The sequence below is a fragment of the Pseudopodoces humilis genome, chromosome 10 (genome assembly GCF_049639895.1).
Source record: "Pseudopodoces humilis isolate 2021_Gansu_Grassland_sample_001 chromosome 10, ASM4963989v1, whole genome shotgun sequence".
Classification (NCBI taxonomy): Eukaryota; Metazoa; Chordata; class Aves; order Passeriformes; family Paridae; genus Pseudopodoces; species Pseudopodoces humilis.
The window spans coordinates 17,019,712-17,040,009 of NC_142209.1; the positions used below are offsets into that span (position 1 = coordinate 17,019,712).

The following is a 20,298-nucleotide window of genomic DNA, read 5'->3' on the forward strand; positions in this document are numbered from 1 at the left end:
TTGGAAAAATCCATTAGCTTCTCATTGTTCTTTAGATGAGTTTCATCTAGACTTGCTCATTTACACATATTTGTGTTTTACAAGTTCTTTCCCCCTCACTTTTTAATCAAACCCCTGTTTTCACAAGGCCCCCACTTCTTCCTAATTGTCAGTCCTTATTATTTTTGTTCAGCACTGATTTTTTTCTTTAAAAAAAAGCAGCTCTGACGCTCATCCATTTTAAAATCATAATTAACTTCATCTCCTTCCTCATTTGCTAATGGGTCTGTTTTCTCTCCAGTATTTCCTTTTCCCCTGGTAGACTCAAAGTTTCTCTTGTTTCTCTTATCCCCTTTGGCTAACTTTAACTCATTCTGCCTTAAGCTGGGGAAAGGGAGACCCTCACAACACAGTGCTCAGAACTTCCACACCATTTTATACTTTTAAAGTCTTGCAGACGTCAACTCATTAATTCTCATATCATGCCAGTGAGGTAGAGAAGTAGGTATAGCTTTATTTTGATAAGGAAAGGGAAGGGGAAGTCTTGCATAATTGATACTGACTGCAGAGGGGCTGCTCCAAAACCCCTGTCCACATGTCTAGGCAAGCAGACAATGAAGCCTGGTGGTGGGCACAGCACCATCAACAGCAAAGCTGGAAAGCTGAGCTCGGGGAAGGAAGTGAAAAACCTTTCTTTCACCTGCCTTTATTTCAGTTTATATTTTGGGTGAAGCTTCCACAGCAGTTACCCACCTAAGTTTCTGTTCAGTTCTGCTGGTCAGATGCTCCTCCACAATATTGGTACAACTGGCTAAAAAACACCAAGGGTGAAAGCAGTACAATTGTATGCCTAGAGGATACTTTTTTAAAAGTTGTCACTTTATACAAGCACCCAAAAAACATCCTTACTCTTTGATAGCCATTACTCTTAGAAAAACAATTTCAAACCATATGCTCAAGGTGCTTGAATTAAGATTTAACTAACCCATTTCACACAGGGGCATATCATGGGCTAGGTTTATTTTGCATGCAAATATGGCAGCTTGCGTTTCCTGTAATGTCCTTTAGTTTTGTTGTACCCACACAGCACTGTGACTACAGGATTTTCAGTGTTTTGTAGCATGTGGTCCATGGATCACTGGTGGGCTACAAGGAATCAGGAAGTGGTATATGAGACAACTGCACGATTTCCAAGGAAGACCAAGAGCCTAAGCCATGCAAGCACATTCCACAGTGAGCAAACAAAGCAAAGGGGGTGGAATCAAATTAACAAATGAACAATCAAACCTATCTGAATTTTTTTGTTGGTTTGCAAATGAAAAGCGTTGTGGTTAGGCACACAACACAGCCTGGGGATATTTTTGCCATGATCTTAAGCAGTGGTTAAACACTGCTTTGTATGTCTGGAAATCTAAAAAGTTAAATGATTTTCATGAGACTCTTCTTCTAAGCTGATGTCAGCAACATCTTCATCACCCTTGTTTGAACAGTGGTGCATCACAACACTGCTCCCTAGAGCTTATTGCAATCCTGCCCCATAAAAGGTGAGTTCTCTCCCTTCCCATTCTGTCCACTCTGCCCTCATTGCCCACCATGCTTCTCTTTCACAGACAAAGCCCCTGCCCAGAGGCTTCCAGAGGGCAAAGCTGGTGCCATGCTGCAATTTATGGGGCTGTCAACCAGATGAGTTACAGACCTGTGATATTCCTCTCTCCTGGGGAACTTCCCAGGGTGGAAAGTGAGATCTCATGGTCTAGTTCCTTCACCTCCAGTGCCTTTTCAGGAAAATGGTCTACTTTAGGTCCTGAATCTCCATTTGTATTCATGTGTGTGTATGTAGGGGAAAGCATGGGAAGCATCCAACCCATAAAAGTGGCTTAGCACTCACAGATTGTGCTGGCTAACTATCCAGCTCTGATGTTTATGGAGGTTTCTTTCTGAGGGCTGAAAGTTTGCATCTGTGCTTCTAGTTCAAGTCCTCCCACAAATTTGAACAAAAAGCTTGTAAAGTTCAGCATCTTCCAAATTGCCCCATATAAGTCACTACTGAAACCACATCCAAATGGCTTCCCCCCCCCGCCCCCCATACCTTCCACAGAAATGACCTAAACTTTGTCAGGTTCACATGTCCCTAGAGATGATCTCATTTCACTGCTTCAAAAGAGCTTTGGTCTGCACAGCCTGTAGCAGCAAATTTACACTTCAAAAAGCAGACAGCTTTTTCCACATCTTATTCACTTAATGGGTGAGAATGTAAAATTAGTTCCGTTGCTGATGAGGACCTTGAGCCAAATGAAAAGTGTTCATTTGTCAGCACAGACTTACAGCCTAAAACATGATTATATAGCTAATCCAATAATGGATTTTGATGCTGAGCATTTATTTATATACAGAATGTCTTGTTATCTGTTGATAATCAGGCTCTGCAATTTACTCTCTTTTGTGTCATTAGCCATAGCAACATCTTCCAGACATATTATTTTGCGTGTCAACATACAAACACACACAAAACCTTCCTGACCAAAACACTATCTTTCCCAATTTTCCTTGAAAGAGCACTGGATTCTGAGCTTTTTGTAGTTTAAAATATTAGTAGGAAATGAATCCTTTTTGACTGAGAACCTCTCTGCATCTTAGAAGTCTTAATAGATTAAAATTTGAAACATTAATTTTGTTTCCTTATCCTTAAGATCATATGAACTGATTTATTCTTTTTTTTCCTGACGTGAATGCAATTACTTAATTATCTCAGGTACAAATTTGTATACCTTAAATGATCCCTGTCCTAAAGTATTCCATGTCCTAACATCAGTTAATATTAGACTTTGCTAACTATAGGAACACTATTATTTGATGGCTGAACAGATCCACCTTTTCTAGAAAAGTAAGTAAAACATGTTAAAGCAAATATCAGGCATCGATCCTACATCAGGAAAATTAAAATCAATCAGAAAACCAGAAAGCTGTTTGTGTATCCTTTTTCAACTTTCTGACTAATTGCTGTTGCTACATGATACTCCTGCAGTTGTGTGTATGACCATAACTATCTAACACTGAAATACTGTGACAGTTTACTACTTATTTAAATACAGAATACATCAAATTAAAATATTTAAAATGGGGAGACATTTTAACAGCTATGCTGCAGTAACATTCACCAGATATTAAAAAAAAAAAAAAAAAGTCTGTGGGAAAGTAAAAGCACTCCAGTATTAAACTGGGAGTTAATTGCAAATGTGGGGCACACCTGCAAACTCTGTGAACAATCCTACAACACCACACAAAGCAATTTCTGTGCTAAAGGATAGCTCTGCCTGCAGAAACACCCAGGAACACCTCTGGAGGTTGGATGAAGTATTTTCTAAATTTGGCAGTCAGAAACAATTTAAAAGTAAAGTCATTAAGTAAAATTTACCTCAAAGGATACTGCAAATCAAGGGTGCAGGTGAGATGATGTATGAGCCAAACTCGAGCTGTGCCACTGCCTCTCCTAGAAGCAGGATCAGGCCTCCCTGTGTGCTTTTGTTTAGCTGAAATTTAGTCTACAATAAATACTTATATATTGCTGCAACATGATGTTTTATTGGGCTGCACAAGTTTAGTAAAAACAGCAGGCTGGTAATAGCAGTGCTTGTGGTTCTGCCTGTAATTCATTTGTGGATGGTAATGCACAGGGAGAGATATGATACAAGATAATAAGGCAAATTAAAAAAACTACTAAACTCAGTACTGGCAATATACAGTATATTAGGACCATGTTCAGACAGGCTGATTCTTTGGATATTTTTATTTTTTGCTTTACCTTGGCAAGGTAATTCATTAGATATTCGCTTGGGTAAAGAATAAATGAATATAGCATACATTATATCCTCACTTTAGTTGCAGAAACAAATCTTTCCTGTACCTGCCAATGTAATCTTCAGAGTTTTCGTTATATAAAACACCTCAAGAAAAATGCACCTTGGTAAGATTTACACTTTATTACTCTAATGATTCTACAAACACTGCCACAATGTGATGAAAGGCAAAGCAGTCCTGATCTGATTGAGAGCTAATAAAAATCAGTACTGAAAACTGAAAATAGCACCCTTATCATCTTTCTTTCATTTAGACCTGATTACTAGGGGATTATAATGCAATCACAGCTATGTGTGAGAGGTAGCTATGGGAACCAGTTTTAACTGTTTATCTAGCCAAAGATCTTAATTTAAGTTTGAACACTCTGATTCATTTATATGTAAGACACCAAGGAGACAAAATGCAGAAGAAACAGATGCTCACTTGTTCTTTCCATTTAACTTCATAAGCTACCAGCCAATTTGTCTTTCAGGGACAAAATTAATTTCTGATGACAATGTGAGCAAGTAATAAACTAGGAGTTCCTGTCCTGGGAAACTTGCTAAGGCCATGTAATGTTCTGGAGTTATTTAGAAAAAAACAATTTGCTCATAGGCTTGCAGGGACATCTGTAACAGAGTTTTCTTTGTCCCTGTGCTGTTACTCATTTCTGGGGGCTTTATGACACCTTTTCCAGAGGCTGATTTGAAAAAGTTCAAAAGGAAATATATTGCCCATTATTTCTTTCCTTTGGGGTATTTTCCTTTTTTTTTTGTCTGTTCCTTTTTTTTCCCCCCCTTCATATTCACAAATCATGCAAACCTCAACCCACTTGCTTTGCTACTTTCACACAACCAGAGAAACCAACCACCAGCCAGGAGACCTACAAAATTAATAAATTATCTGAGGAAAAGAATTTGTTGGAAATTTTCAGGTAAGTACACACCTGAAAACACGTGACAGAACACCATGAAAAAGTCTGTGGCACATTTAGGTGGAAGGAGCTTTGCCCATTAATGCTGTAAACTCTGTTATGTTACTGCCATGAGCAGGGGAAAAAATGTCAAAATGAGGCAGGGAGAGAGCAAAAGAGAGAGAGAGATCTTTCCCTAAGAGCTTGCATTTTCAATATGGGCTGTGTGTACATGCCCCTGCATCACTTAACCAAAATGTTCTCCATCTTTCAGTATCTTTGCTGGCACTATTTCCCCATTTCAGTATTTATTTCGCATGTACAACTCTTTACTCTGGTAATACTTTTCTATCATTTGGCTCATTTATTGGGGTTTTATCCTCACCTGGCAGGCCCTCCACATCTCAGGTTTTCTCTTAGGTAAATTTCTACAGTGTAATGTCTGTCCATTAGCACATTTAAAATCGCTTCTTCTGCTGTGCTTAACACACATTTATAGCTTATGTGCTTCACATGAAATGTTCCTTTTCCAGCAGTTCTTTTGAAGAAAGTTTAAAGTAAGTTGCAAAATGTTTCTTTTTCATCTAAACAGGGAAATGAATTTAAGAAAGGAAGAGAAGAGCCTGAAGGTTTAGCTCTTTCAAAATTTAAACAGAATTCAAAACACTGTTGGAACACATCTGTCAGAGAAAGCATGAGAGCACCTGCATTTTAAGAATGAATCTCATCCCTAACTCCCTCTTTGATAATAGCTTGCATGAAAAGCACCTTTAAACCACATCAATCCCAGATGCTTTCCATCCATCCAGTTATTATTTCCCTTGGCACTGAAGTGCAGCTACCTCTAGACTGAAGCTTCTCAGCGATGTGCAGCCTACTGTACAGCACCACGTCTCACAACAAGAAGTCATTAAAACTATTCAGCTGAAATTATAAAACAAGGGGAATTTTAAAGAAGAAATTCAAACTCCAGCTTGGCCAGGATAATGCACATAGCAGTATTAACTTTTGATTTAAAGGCCAGATGGTTTCAAACACAAATAATAAGAATGAACTTTGGATAGGAGAAAAACCTAAGAATTCAATGAAAATTATAAACTACCATGGTTCTGTTTGTATTTACATAGAGGGATCTCACCAGCCCCCTACTTGAGCACACAGGCCATGGCCTGGCTCTGTACCTGCAGTGAAGAATGAACAGCTCAGCTGTTTCCCACTGCTCTGCTTTACCCTCAGTTAGTTTTCTACAGCTTCTAGACACAGCTGCCCAAGTGTGGCGGCTTGGCCATTAGCACCAAAAAGGGGTTCACTGGTAAGGACCACTGCAAACTTCTGATCAGTGGGACCCATAGAAAATTTAATTTCATTGCTTGAACAGTGATATTTCTTTTCATACCATCTTTGCCACACAGCTTTGAAGGCTTTTATGTAAAGGCGGGATACAAACTGAGGCCACACAGATGAAAACAGAGCATTGACTCATGTTTCAAGAACACAGAGTAAGAAAAGTTCACACACTTTAGAAAAAAAAACCACAACACTTTGCAAATTAAATTAGTGCTTGGGAGAGATGAGATCAGTCAGTGCTCTGGCATCCTCTTACACAGGGATCTGCAGCAGGGACATAAGAGCACAGCAGTATTCCTTTAGGGAGATGCTGATGAAATTTCCCACCAAGACACTCCACAGGTTTGGGATATATTGATTACCAAGGCAAATTTAATAAAAAAGAATGTAAGGATATAAAAGAAGGACACTGTTGAGAAGGTTTGGGTGGGGGAAGTTTGACTGGTTATTTGTAGAGATATGACAATTCTGAAAATTCATGTTGGCCCGCTGGGAAGCCAAAGAGTCACACTGGGGGAAAAAAATAATTGATTTTCTGGGATGCAGATATAGGAAAAGAAATGGCTAAGGTAGGCCTACATTTTACGTAATATTAATCCTCCACAACACAAAAATGTTAGTTAGCATACAATTAGGGTAGGAAGTATCCTTAGGTTGAAAAAATCCTAAACCAATAAAGTAGATTAGTCATAAAGTATAAATACTGGAAAAATTGAGCATTTCAGTCCACTTCACCAGTTACTCAGAATCCTTGGCAAATGGACTCAATAAGAGAAGTTTAAAGTGGGGAAGTGCAGAAAGGAGAGGGGTGGAGAGCTGGGCTGGGGCAATTTTGGGAAACCTGTTCTACAGAATCACATCTGCCACTTTATTTCCTGTGAAAGTTTGAGACCTGACAACACCAAAGTGCAAAATTTCTTAGCTAGATCTTTTAAAACCTTGCAGACCAAGAAGATATTAGTAAAACAATGAAAAACTTGGCATCTAAATAACTCTATTAAGTAGTTCCAAAACCAAACAGATATTTTCCACTCTTCCACAAAACTCAATATAATGTAACTTATTACATATTTTAATGCAGAAAATCTCACATAACCTGTCTCCATTTCAATAAAACTGTAAATTTAGGGGCTGTATATATGACATACAATTTTGATTAAGTAAAGAAGAGGGAATAGCATAGTTGGGCTAGAGTCACATGAGTTAGAAAAAAGAGATTCCACAGGCCTCTCTAAAAAGCTCTCATCACAAAGTGAACCTATAACATTGCCTTTATGGTACTGACATAAGCCACAAGCCCAGAAGATGACAAGCTTGTTCAGGGTGGGACATGTTGAAGCAGGATGCCCGTGCCTTGGCCTAGTTTAGTGTTTTACAGATTATAACCACCATATTCCTGCAAAAACAGAAGCAACACAAGCTTCCTCAGCAGTACACTAGGGTCTAAATTGACAACAGAAAAAGGAAATGTTTCTTTTAGCTCTAAAAATTAATGCAAAAAGCATGAGAGCTACATGCAAGCTGTGTCACTAATACCTCAGTCTTCAGTGAAATTATCCCAGACTGGTTCACCTCTGATCTTGGAGGGCATCAGTTTTCAGAAGACAAACAAGTCAGCAGATGCTCATCCTTTCTGCAATGCCCCAGTAGAACCCAGATCTTTGTTCGTGGTCCATAAAGGCTGTGAAACCCATGAAGCCCAGAAATCTCAAGGACCACAAAATAAACCCACTCCTGTGCAGTGCTAATACAGGAAATTCCAGAGTGAGGGAATGCAGCCTCTGTCCAACATACCGCAACTAGCAGAAGAATGTGGCTTCCCAGGAAAAAACCTTTTAACTGGTTCCTAATGCATAAGTTGACTTCATGTTACAGTAACAAGTCCATTGGTCCATTCAGCCAGGGATGTATTTCAGCTGGCCTTGCTGGGGGAGCAGCAGAGCCATGGGGGACAGCTTGCTACGTGTCCCATGTGGGCCTGCGAGACCAGGCCCATGGGACACACCAAAAGCGTGACTTGCTTTTCCTGATGAGCTCAGGGGAGGCAGGCAGTACTGTGAAAGTCTCTCCCTTTGTGTGAAATTAGAACTACCCTGAGGCTACCACCTTCTCTCCTTCCTTGTGAAGTCAGGAAAAACCATCAACACCTAACATATTCATTTAACTAAGTAGAAAATACAAACTGAAGCATATCCTATATCATGAGAAATGGTCTTCAATATCTTCTGCAACTGGCAAGACTAGCAGTTAGCACACAGGATATTGTCTGTACCTGTGTAATAGTAACCTGATTACTGAGACCCACAACCCAAACCATGGGCACCATACATGGCCTTCAGAGATAACTATACTGGAAATGTTGGGGGAAAAGAAGAGAAAATATGAGGCTTGGACCCTGCACCTGGCATAGCTCCAATAATAACAGCTTAGAGCTTGCCACTCTCATCTTTCCTCTGATAAACAAGTAGCAAGAGAATACAAAAGACATAAAATTTGGTCTGAGAGTCCCTCTGAAGTGGTCCAAGCACAGTGGCACCATGCCCCAGGGCACTGCAGGGTTAGTAGCAGAGTGTGCATTGGGGTGCAGGTCCCAGAGTCTGCCTTTTCCTTCCCTGCCAGTTCTACCTGCCTCTGTGGCACAGGGCAGGGACAGCATGGAAGCACCTGGTGCTTTGAATTTGTTACTTGCAACAGTTCCTTACAATGATGTGCCAAGTCAGCTGTAGTAAATCTAGTCTTCTAGATTTAATCATGTTATAAATGTTAGCCAGCTACCACAAAAACAGAATCTCCTCCTTTTTTACACAAGGGCTCTCTCCATCACCCATGTGAAAGTTAACAGCCTGAGTGCAACTGTTGCCAACACATGAAAGCTTGGTTGTTCTATCTAGATAAAAGGCACCAAACCTGAGACAAATATTTTGTCAACCCTCATGGGGAATCTTGTAAAGCCATCTCCCATCCTGTAACCGCTCTGTGGTTAAATAGCAGCTTCAGTTCTCTGATGTTGCAATCCAGCACCTTTCACAGGCATTAAATTCCCTCTAAATTAATTCTAAGGGAAAAAAATGCTTTCTGCTCCGAGTTATTTCTATTGCACAGTTATTTTATATGAATCTGATAACTAGTTTCCTGCTACAGAGGTTACATCTTGAATGCTTAATGCCAAATTGGAAATTTTTTAGACAAAACAAAAATACGTCTAAAACATAACACACACAGTTTAGTGAAGTGTAGAACATTAATGCAAGGCATGATTGTAAAAACAGCAAATAAATTGGAGGAGGGGAACAGATTCAATGGATATCTCTCAGGGTTGCTACATGCTGTAACTGGTCATTCAGACATTTCTGGTTCTGAAAGTACATTCTTTTCAGCATAAAAATTTCAGAGTTCAACAATTTTTAAAAAAAAGATCGAAAGAAGGATAGAGTGCAGCCAAAGGATAGCCTTTAACAACCATTTCAAAATGAAATCTAAATATGCTTACATAATAGATAAATGTTGGCTTCCAGGGAAGCTTTACAACACTTTAATTCCATCTTGGACTGGGATATATGGAATTGTTTTGAATTTTCATAAGTGTCCAGAGCTCTCTGCTAAGCACACAAGCTGATATTTTGATTCATATAATAGAACTGGGCTCTCTTTGGCAACTTTCTGTTTTTCCTTTTGAGCTGCAGTACAATTTTATTAATAGGACTATACAATAATTACTCTTCTCATATTTTCATCAGCTACTGATAAAGCAACTGCCCTATTTTTGCTACATGGATTCCAGGATCTACATTTAAACACAACAATCAGAACTTTCTTCCCCCCATTACTTAAAACTCAGCAAACAGAGGGGTTTGCATATTGGTCACAAGGTTCACTTTCTTGCTCCTCCATCCCAAGTCCTTTGGAAGGTTTTCTTATCTTTCATAGCCAAATCAGAAGTGGCCAGTCCATGGCCTGTGGCCCATCACACGCACAGCATGCACACACTTGCAGAATATCATAGAAAAGACAAATTAAGACTCAACTATCCCTAACCTATGGTATTGCAAGATGAGGCCTGGTGAGTTGTCTGAATGGTGCAATGACCTAAGGAAAGATCAGGCAATTATATTGCCAGGAACAGATGAGAAAAATGCAACCCTGAATTTGAAATGATCAGGCCTAGCTGAGGTTTGCAGACTCCTGAGAAAAGTAGGCAGGTACCAAATCCCAAGACACACTAGGCATCCCTCCATCTGCATTTTGTCCTTGTTCATATACAAGTAAAATGAGTAAAAAAAATCCTGTAAATGGCTAAATCAATCAATGGTTGTTAACAAGAAACAATATATCAAGAAATGCCTCTTGACACTGTACCTTCAGCCTGGTACAGGCAGCCCATTTCTCACTGCTGGCCCCACTGTTGGCTCCAGCCCTCATGCAGCAGCTGGCAGTGCCCCATCCTACAGTGCTGGGCCTGGAGACCTGAAAACAAAGTGGCACCAGTTCCTCCCCAGGCAAGCCTGTTATGTCACTGCTTCCATGGGCAGCACCAACACACAAATACCTCTTGAGGAAAGTAGAGATGCAGAGTCCTCAGGCTGGTGGGTGCAGCCTGCAGTGACCACTGCACTGGTGATGACAACTTTTTACGCACACAGACTTACAGTATTAATTTGCAAGCAACAGACAGAAGCAGGGCTGTCAGCCAACAAGTAATATTTTGTAGAGCTGATGCCATATGTCATATATTAAAAGTCTTACATCAGCAAAACACATGGTTTAATGCTAAGTCCGAGGGTGTTTCAATGAAGCCAGTTGCACTTCTCATGGTCTTCAAGAGAGCTATCCAAAGAGTTGCACAAATGCGGTTTAATTATTTTACTATAACTTTTCCTATATGTTAGCATTATTTTTCAGGCTGCATGTTTAAAGTTGAAGGAAATTATATGAAAAAGCAAAAGAAAATTAAAGTAGGATTCATAGCAAAGAATGTAGGTACTTTGATTTTAAAGGCACTTAAAATTAGGAAGAAACTTGAAGGCCAAAGAAAATGTCCCATGGCATTAAACAATTTTTATAAGTTGTCATGGAGTATGATGCTTTTAAGCAAATCCAGCACTGAAGGCTGTCCTCTGTCACTGAAGCCGAAACCCTGTACAATGTTTTATCTAGTCTAGCTTTCCATGGCTAGTGTATTTCAAGACAGGAGGGAGATCTTATCAAAACAGGAGAGATTAGAAATGGCAAGCAAACATGCCCAGCAAACAGATATGAATCTGGAGAGACACCCTCTCCTGACAAAAGCACATCCTACAGATGTGTGTTAAAATTGGTTAAAATGGCTATTTTAAAAAGTTGAAAAACTTTTTTAGATTTGTCTTCTGCAGACTGAAAGGTGATTCCACTCTCTAACTGCTCATTGGGCAGAGGCATATGCAAACCCTTTAGTATGGCTGCCCAAGCGATAGCCCAGGAAAAGTCGCTTTCACAACTTGGCAGCTGCATGTGGAGATAATCATGCGGATATGGGCCCCGACCTCTTTGCTAGAACAGATAATAGAACCAAAAAAAAAAAAAAAGAGGAAGATGGCAAGGAGATACTTTATTTCTTTGGGTAATTGTGACTTGCTGTTTGTTATCACACTTAAGTTGAACAACGAATTTTGGGGGTTTTGTGAATTTTTAGGGAAAATTGATATCATCAGAAGTCACATATCTCCTATTGTCACTCTCTTGGTTCCTAACACAACTAATAATTCAGTCCTGATGGGCTCCTTTTGATCACTTTGGGCCAAGGTGTGGGGTAACAGAAAATGATTGCAAAAGATAGCTACTGAGAAGAGGCTTGCCTGGCCATAGCACTAACCTTTTGTACAGCTGCAAACCTGCACACGGATGTTGTGTTGCCCTCGGTATTCCTTCCGCTGCCAAGGACGGTGACTACTTTGGCCAGGCTTGTTCCCTGGATGTAGGAACCTGCTCACATCAACCCTTGCATTCTCACCAGTGCCAGGAAGAGGTTCCTCCACCTTTGAAAGACTGAAGTGGATACCTCATTAGGCCTTGATTATCCTCAAGCAATTGCTTAGATTTCTGCCCTATTACTGATCTGCCTTTTTTAGCAGGGGTCGTGGAATGGGCAGTGGCTGTCTTGTCTTCGTTATAATGCATGATTTGAAACTTTTCAATTAAGCTTCAGATCAGGCCACAGTACTGAGACCACTTTAACGAGGGTGAGTAATGACCTTGTGCTGCACGTGATTTCTGGCACACCATCAGTTTTAATTCTTCTTGATCTTACTGTAACCCTTTGATACTTTGGATCAAGGGTTCTCTTGAAATGCTTTAAGCACATCGTAGGACTTACAGGGACTGTTCTGACATGGTTTCTATCCTACTTGTCTCAACATAGCCAGACTGTCACCTGTAAGTTTTCCATATAAATTCAAATTGTCAAAGATTAAAAGGGAGCTGAAAATCTGGCCTATGTGCAGAACCAGGGAAATCTGGTGTGGGTCCCTAGAGTGAGTGAATCTAAGGAGGATTCTGCTACAAGAGCAAGGTAACCCCTTTGATGTGCCATGCCCAAGTACAGCAGTGCTATGATTAGAACAGAAAGTTACATTATGCTGGAGTAGTGAATTTAATAAGAACTACTGAGAGAGAGAGAGACTTCCAGAAATTTAGACTTCCCAGGTAATACCTATCTTTATGTTACCTATAGGTCAAACTAAAAATCTATGGTTTTAAACACAGCATAGACCCTCATCCAGTTAAACCAGTGATAGAAATCACATTGACATCAGTGGGATAAATGTCTCACCTTTGAATTAAAGACTGTTTTGATCCAGATCCAAATCCAAGCCTTGTAGCTGGAATCAATTTCCAAACAGTCTGTGCATGGACAAAGCAGATTAACCTTGGTATTTTCTAGGTCCTTTCCCAAGCCTTGAAGCCTCATGAACCTGGACTTCCTTCTCTTGTGAGCAGAAACAGCATCTAAATATAAAATTAAACTCAGAAAGAGTTTCTAGAAGGCCCTTGACTTCTCCTAGGTTTGTAGGCTCTCCACAGCTGACACAAGGCTTCCATGAGCATGAGGCAATGAAACAGACACAGGTTTGGTCATAAAAATTCATAAAATACTTCTCATACAAACTCATATATTGCTTTTAGATATGAATGTTTCACAATGTCTGTATGTAGAAATCCTCAAAACAGAGTCCTTTTCCACAGGAGCAATTGGTTCCTATTAAAAGCACAAGACCAAACACCAGATGCCCTGAGGAGCCAGATTCAGCATCCATGAGGGACAGAAGCAGCTATAAGCCTCATCCCCAAACCACGGGCAGTACCAAGCAACTTAGCTATTGAGGAGACAGTGAGAATGGGACTGCAGCCTGTGCCTTGCATAGGTGTGGGAGCCTGTGCTGCTTGGCCCATAGCCCTGCTCTGTCCTGTCAAGGTACTCAGCACAGGGACAATACTTGCTGGACTTGCCAGAGGGGAGAATTTTTAGGTAGCTCTTGTCATCTGAAGTCTTCTCTTCGGATATCCCAAAAGCTCCTCTCCTGGCTGACAGGGCACACCAGGGCTGTCACTCCAGAGCAGGCTGATTTAAGCCTGGCTGCTGACAGTCTCACAGGCTGCCTACCAACAGAGTGAAGCAGTGAGGCATTCCCCTCCTGCTGCAGTTTAAACATTTTCACCTTTAAAAGCAATGAACTGAGGTACTCTAAACAAAAAATTCCCCATACTTTTTTTTAAAAAAAATCTTTAAGCTCTTCTTACATGCAGTATGGGGTTGGGGGGTGGTATCTGCAAGAGTAGCAGAGAAATCCATGTGTTTTATTGCAGTTGGATGGTACTAACAGGGAATTGAAAAAGCTTTCTAACTTGCTATCAGTTACTTGATAAATGTAGGAGTTGATTTTTATTGATATGCCTCTAGTCACCCATGGAAATGGTTCATCTTTTGTTACACCCTTTATAGGAGGCCTTTTTCACTGCACTTGCCTGGTGGCTCCTGCAGAGCTGGTAACAGTGAGCAAAACTCATTTCTCAAGCTAAGCCTATTGGATAGAAATAAATTTTTTTTTTCCTAGGATCTAGCAAGCAGAAAACATTCTCATCTGACACTTTCTTGGTTGCAAGGAGAGCCAATCAGCAGTACCATAAGTGTCCTACAAGAGCAGGCATTGAAGAGAGCTGAGGGAATCCAATGGATTTCACTCTAGACAAAATTATCATCACTATGTCAGGATTGACTTCTTTGTTAGCCTAACAGGGTCACACCTATTAGCATGTAAAAAGGCATTGATCATTTAACACAACCCTCTTCACTGTGCACTGGAAACATACATTCCAGCTCCTGCAACTCTTAACAAAGCTGCAAAGAGCAAATCACAGCAGTGTGCTGTATCCCCATCTCAGGTCCTCTAGGCAGCAATTATAGAAAACGTTTCTGTTACTGCCACATTTCAAAGTCAGAGTATGGCCACGCTGATGTGTGGCTCTAAACCCAGTGGAGCTTGATCTATTAAATGCATAAAGGGGTCTGTGTGTCAAAGGAGTCTGGTCTAATCAGGAGACAGAAACCACAAACTTACAAATTCAAAACCAAGATTTCTTCGGCTATTTGACCAACAATTCAGAGCACATCCATACATTTTAAATTTCACACTCTAATAGGAATACATAGCAATGCTCCTTTCAGAGGTGCTGCATTGATTAATAAGCTTGTCACCGAGGATGGAAATTGCTACGTAAGTGTTAAGCACTGTTAACTAATGAAAGATAATTCCATACATTCTGGTAGAATCTAGAGAACTTCAGCAAAAAATATTAGTTTCATTTGCATTTGTACTCTGTCTGACAACAGTGATCAGGCTGGTGAAAGTTATTTCAAATGCTTATGCTCCATGACTGCAGAAAAAATTAGAGGGAAAATTCTGGCTCATAAGGCAGAGTTGTGCCTGCTGAAAAATCTTTAATCTCTAAAATATATAAAGAACACAAACAACTATTTCTCTCATCAAATATGCACACACCTCAGCGGTGTTCAACTTAATAACTGTGCAAAGGAGGAGCAGTATCAATGAATTTAAAGTACAGAACAACATTCAGCAGGGAAACTGCTAATGCTTTCCATTTCAGTCACATGTCCTCATTAAGGGCTCAGGCTTCCTGGCAAACTAGAGAACATGTGTTTTAGCAACTTCTAGCTCTTTTCTTCTATGATTCACCTTCAATGCCACATCACCAATATGAAATACTATGGATCACCTGAGACTTTACTGGCATATAGCTATGGGCACTGCTTCTGGATTCTCAGAAATCAAACCGTTTTTCCGCAAATAAACCAATTGGATGAATCTCTGTATCTCTAAATTGTATTATCCTTTCTATGAACACTTCCTGTGACAGAGTTTGGGATTAGAAACTGCATCTTTAAACTTCCATTTCTATGCCTTTATCATAAACCCATGGTTTCCCTTGATCAGATTTGTAAACAAACAAACAAAAGCAGCTGAGCAAGACTGGCAGCTTCTGCTTCCAGGACTTCCAGAGAAGAAGCCTGCTGAGTTTGTGAGCTGGCAGATGGTAGGCTGCAAGAGTCTCAAGAACACAGGATAATTCTCCAACACTGGCCTGCTCTGTGATGAAGAACATAATTTTACCTCCAGATCTTTCCTCTTTTTGATTTTCTGGGTCAAAGCTGTCTCTTAACTGATGTTAGTACTGTATCTCCCAGGACAATGGCGTTCAAATGGCCCTGTGTGCTGTTAGAGCATGGCTTTCTCTCTGTTTCCTTTGTTCTAACCAACCATATAGATATGGAGGGAGATTTATATCTCTTTCTGTTACAGTTCTATGGAACGGAGAAAGAAAAAAACCACTCAACAGGCATAATTTCCTGACTTATTTGTACATGCCCATTTTGTCAAGGGATGTGCTGTGCATCTACTGTGAATTGCTGAAAATGTAAGGTAGCTATGAAACACGATGTTCTTGTGCTTACCAGCCCTTTGCCTTTAAAAGATCTGTAGCCTAAACAGACAGCTTAAAGAACTCTCCTGGCTCAGTTGTAATCAAGATACCATCTACTTAAATAAGCATTTGTACTCCCAGTGATTTTAGGAGATGAATTACTGATCTTATTACCATAGTAAATACCCTTGAGGCAACGTACAGGCCAACAGAATATTGCTTTCTGCTGGTACAGTACCCATTTTCAGGAGAACTCTAGGAGTATTTCTAGTCATGTGGTAATAATAGAAGATTTGCTTAGACTGTATTTGCCAGAAAGTCCTATTTGCAGAAGTGGCTTTTAAATCTTTGACACTGTTCATGGGAAACAGCTTGTCAGCTATGAAAATATTCCTACTAGCTCCTGTATATCAGCCTTACCACTGGGGAAAAGAGATTTTTCAGATGGCATAGCCCAATAGCAAGCAGAGAAAGTTTTCAGCTGGTATGGTGAGTGGCAGAGTAGCATTACCTGGATAGGCAAAGGTGGTTTGTGCCTGCCAGCAGCAGTGCAGCCTGCGGTGCCCTTTGGGGGCAGCCCCCTTTCCATGCACAGTTCCATGTCCAGGCAGGCAGCAGGCAGAGGACAGGGAGTGATGGTGTGTGGGAGGCCTCCAGCTCAAGCACACTCCATTTATTTATCACTGAACCGTCATCTGGTCAACAGGAAAACTTGATAAAACTGTTAACTTTGGGGCTCTGCTCTCCTTGGGAATAATGAAAAGGTGAAGCTGGTTAAGGTCAGTGCACAGGAGGCCCTATTGAAGGTGGAGCAGGTTGGCCATGAATTACTGAGCATCATCTGGTATCACAGATAAGCAGAATGGGTAAGAGACTAGGCAGGCTCTACAATAAGGGATGGATTTAATTAACAATTGCACAGAGGGAACAGACCGTAGCATTCTGGCACGAGGACATCCTACATCTGACAGTTGCTTAAAGAGACAGGGAGCACCCTATTATAAAAAATATATTACTCCTCAATGTATTTTAAAAATTACATGAGAAACAATAACATATTGTATTACTCCTTCTCTCCAGAGCTGCCTGATTACACCAGCACTGAGCACCGCAGGCTCTCTGCAGATATTCTGCACTGGGGCCTATTTAAAAACATCAGTCCAAACTTGGTTGCAAAAGTACAACAGTACTGAAGTCAGGGGGTTGTGCAGATGTAACTAAAGGCAGATGTTGATCCGTATTAACGGAACTATTAAATACATCAATCTTCTGCAACCATCTGACACCTTGTCCTACTTCCCAATATTTTGTGTCCCAAAAGTTTATTTAAATTCAGCCAGCTGACAATTTGCAAGCTTCTGGGCAACCTTTTTCTATAATTTCTTGCTTTCCACTCCACCTCCCCCTCCCCTTTCTCTCTCTCTCCTTCCCCAAACCCTTCTCCTTTAAAGTTATTACTTTAATGTTAAGTGAATCTTCTAATTATTTTGAAAGTTCAACATGATCATCATTGCACAGTTCTAGCTGTTCCTCTCTTCAGTCAGTAAAAAAAAAACAGCAACAAAGCACCCAAGGAAAGAAGCTGAAACAAGCCAGAGTTCAATTCTTATTTCTTTATTTCTTTTCACTTAAGTGTTAGCAAAACAATTAATTAATGCACAAGCTTTTTAATTCATGGGTCCATGTTCAAAAAAACGCAGACAACCGACTTTGATGGTCCCAGTTTCAGTCCTAGTGGGTGTTTAACCACATCCCACAGATCAGTGGATGGACTTTCCCCCCAGGGAGCCAAGCATGGGACACGCCATTGCTAAAATGGACATAGATGGAAAATAGAAAACTACATCCCTGAACACATTTGCTTGAGTAAATCACCTTTTTTTTTCATTCACCTGAATAAAGTACTGCCCAGTCACTGGAAACAATAAATTAGGGGGGAGAATTGTTATTAACCAATCTATCAGAAAAAAAGGTTCAGAGATTTCAGAGCTTCGCTGCAAGTAATGCATCTGATTTCCTATGTTACACCAGCTTTGAGACCATACAATATGACTTACTCTGGACTTTTTCACCAATGACAAGCAAGACCCACCACTGTATCCTTGGCCTCTTGTAAATGTATCTGTTTACTAGAGCCCATCCTGTAGAAGTAGATGGTTTTTTCTGAATCATACTTAAAAATCAGTGCTATAAATTATACTCCTTAAAAAAAAGAAGCCATAGAAAAGGTGTGACTTGAATGCATAAGAATTTTTTGAATGAATAGAGCCCTTAATATTTAGTTTTGCCTAATGAAGTAAGGCATGAATGTAAAAGGATTAGTATTCCCGTAACATTCAATTCACACACACAAAGTGTAATTCATGGAACCTGGCTTTAATTTTTTTACATATAAATAATTAATGCTGCATTTAAAGCATGTTAAAATGTTTTATTTCTTAATCAGCTAATTTGACTGAGAAACAAAGATGCCTTTATTTTCATTTTCCTTGACTAGAGTTACTGTAGTAAAAGGTCCCCTCTAGCTTTTGGCTTTTGACTCTCAAGTTTGCTGCTCCAAATTAGTTTTCTAAAGTCACTATTTTGAAAAATGTTTCTCACTTTTTAAAAAATGTAATTGAATGTCTGTACATCACAGAGTTTTTTGTGTGCAGACCCAGGGTGTTAAACATTCTTTGGGTTGACTTGGGTCAGCTTTAAAAAAATCTCAGACACTGAAACTTGAGAAGCAGTCGTGTGCTAGTGTTTTCTCCACATCCTGTTAAGTATTAAGTGGTTATTTAAAATAGAGTTGTTATACTCAGCAACTGACTTAAAGTGCTTGATATAGTTTACAAGACGATTAATTAAATGAGAGCATAGCATGTGATGCACATGTATTTCCATAATCATTCACATTGGCCTATAGTTGCCCTTTAATTTTCATACTAATTAAAGTAACACATTGAACTGCAAATTGTAAATGGCTGCATTTCTCAGTAGATGTTAACACTGATGTAAGCTGAATGGCAAATAAAAAACCTCAAGAATTAAGCAGACTGTTTTTTGACTCTGATCTATTCAAGTTTCCCTACTCATTCTATTACTGGACCATGTCCACATTTTAACAAGACTGCATTTTTCCTGTGTTTTCAGCCCCATATTTTACTGAGGTACAATGAGTGTATTTTTTTGTATTGTGATGTCTGGTTAGTTGGTTTCCATCTGATACAATAGAGCAGTTATGCAGGGTTAGCTGTTACAGATTTGTTTTTTTAAGTGATGGTGGGGCTAAGGTTTGTAATCTGATGGGCAGAGAGAAAGAAAACCTCTTTCACCAGTAGTTTTACTTCTTATATCTGACCCATTATCCTCCTTGGTTCTTTTTCAAATTTTGACATGGCTGACTTAGAACCTGAAATGCAAACTGGAGGGCTGCACTTTCAGGTTGCATCAAGGAAGGGGGAAGTGAGTCCCTAGAACATTTACTGCAACTTGGAAAAAGAGAAGAAACAGATAGGAACAATTATCCTGTGACTCACACAGCTGCTGGCACTTTGACTTGATCCATGCTCTGATGGGGACCACTGCATCCACCTCAAGCAGTCTCCAGCATGTAATGGACATATGGTAATTGCTATTGAATGAGAAGTAACCTTGGACTATAGGCATATGAAAGACACCTTAAAAAGAAATCCTTGACAAAAAACCCCCTCTGTCAGGGCCAACAGCTCAAAAATTAACAACTAATCACTCCTTTCAATGTGTCCTCCATCTAATTGCTTCCATGATGAGGTAGGTTTTTTTTTTCTCTTTCAGAAATGAGCATTATAAAAGATTTCTTTTTAATTTAAAATGAAAAATTCCTCCACTCCCAGGTGACCTATCCAAGAGAAATAATAATAAGCACTCAATTGCTCAGAGAGCATCAGCTCTCACACGTATTACAAGGCTGAGCGTTCATGCTCCCCTCCACCCCACCCTGCTCCCTTCCTGCAGTGTGTCCTATCTCCAGATCCTAACTTGGCTTGGCCCAAGATGTTATTTGTTAAAATTAACTTCCAGATCAGGCTGGAGTCAGTGTTCTTGGCAAGAAGGAGAGGAAGACAGACTGCAAGGGAGGGAACAGCTTCAGGAGGCAAAAAGGGAAGCTGTAGCCCAAGCAGGATTTTGGGGAGCAGAACAGCCACAGCAGCACTGCAGCAGGACACAGAAGTGAAGCCAAGTTTGCCCCCAGTTTTATCACTGCCACCTTGAGCATTATGCTGTCC

General features: G+C 40.1%; 1 long non-coding RNA gene across 1 annotated transcript; it reads right to left on the reverse strand.

Moving 5' to 3' along the window:
* Positions 1-10,456: 10,456 nt before the first annotated feature.
* On the reverse strand, positions 10,457-13,014 carry LOC148183689 (uncharacterized). Its single transcript, XR_015773371.1, has 3 exons — positions 12,882-13,014; positions 11,925-12,097; positions 10,457-10,540 (listed from the first exon to the last, which is right to left on the reverse strand). It is a non-coding gene; the product is annotated as an uncharacterized LOC148183689 (long non-coding RNA).
* Positions 13,015-20,298: the final 7,284 nt, after the last annotated feature.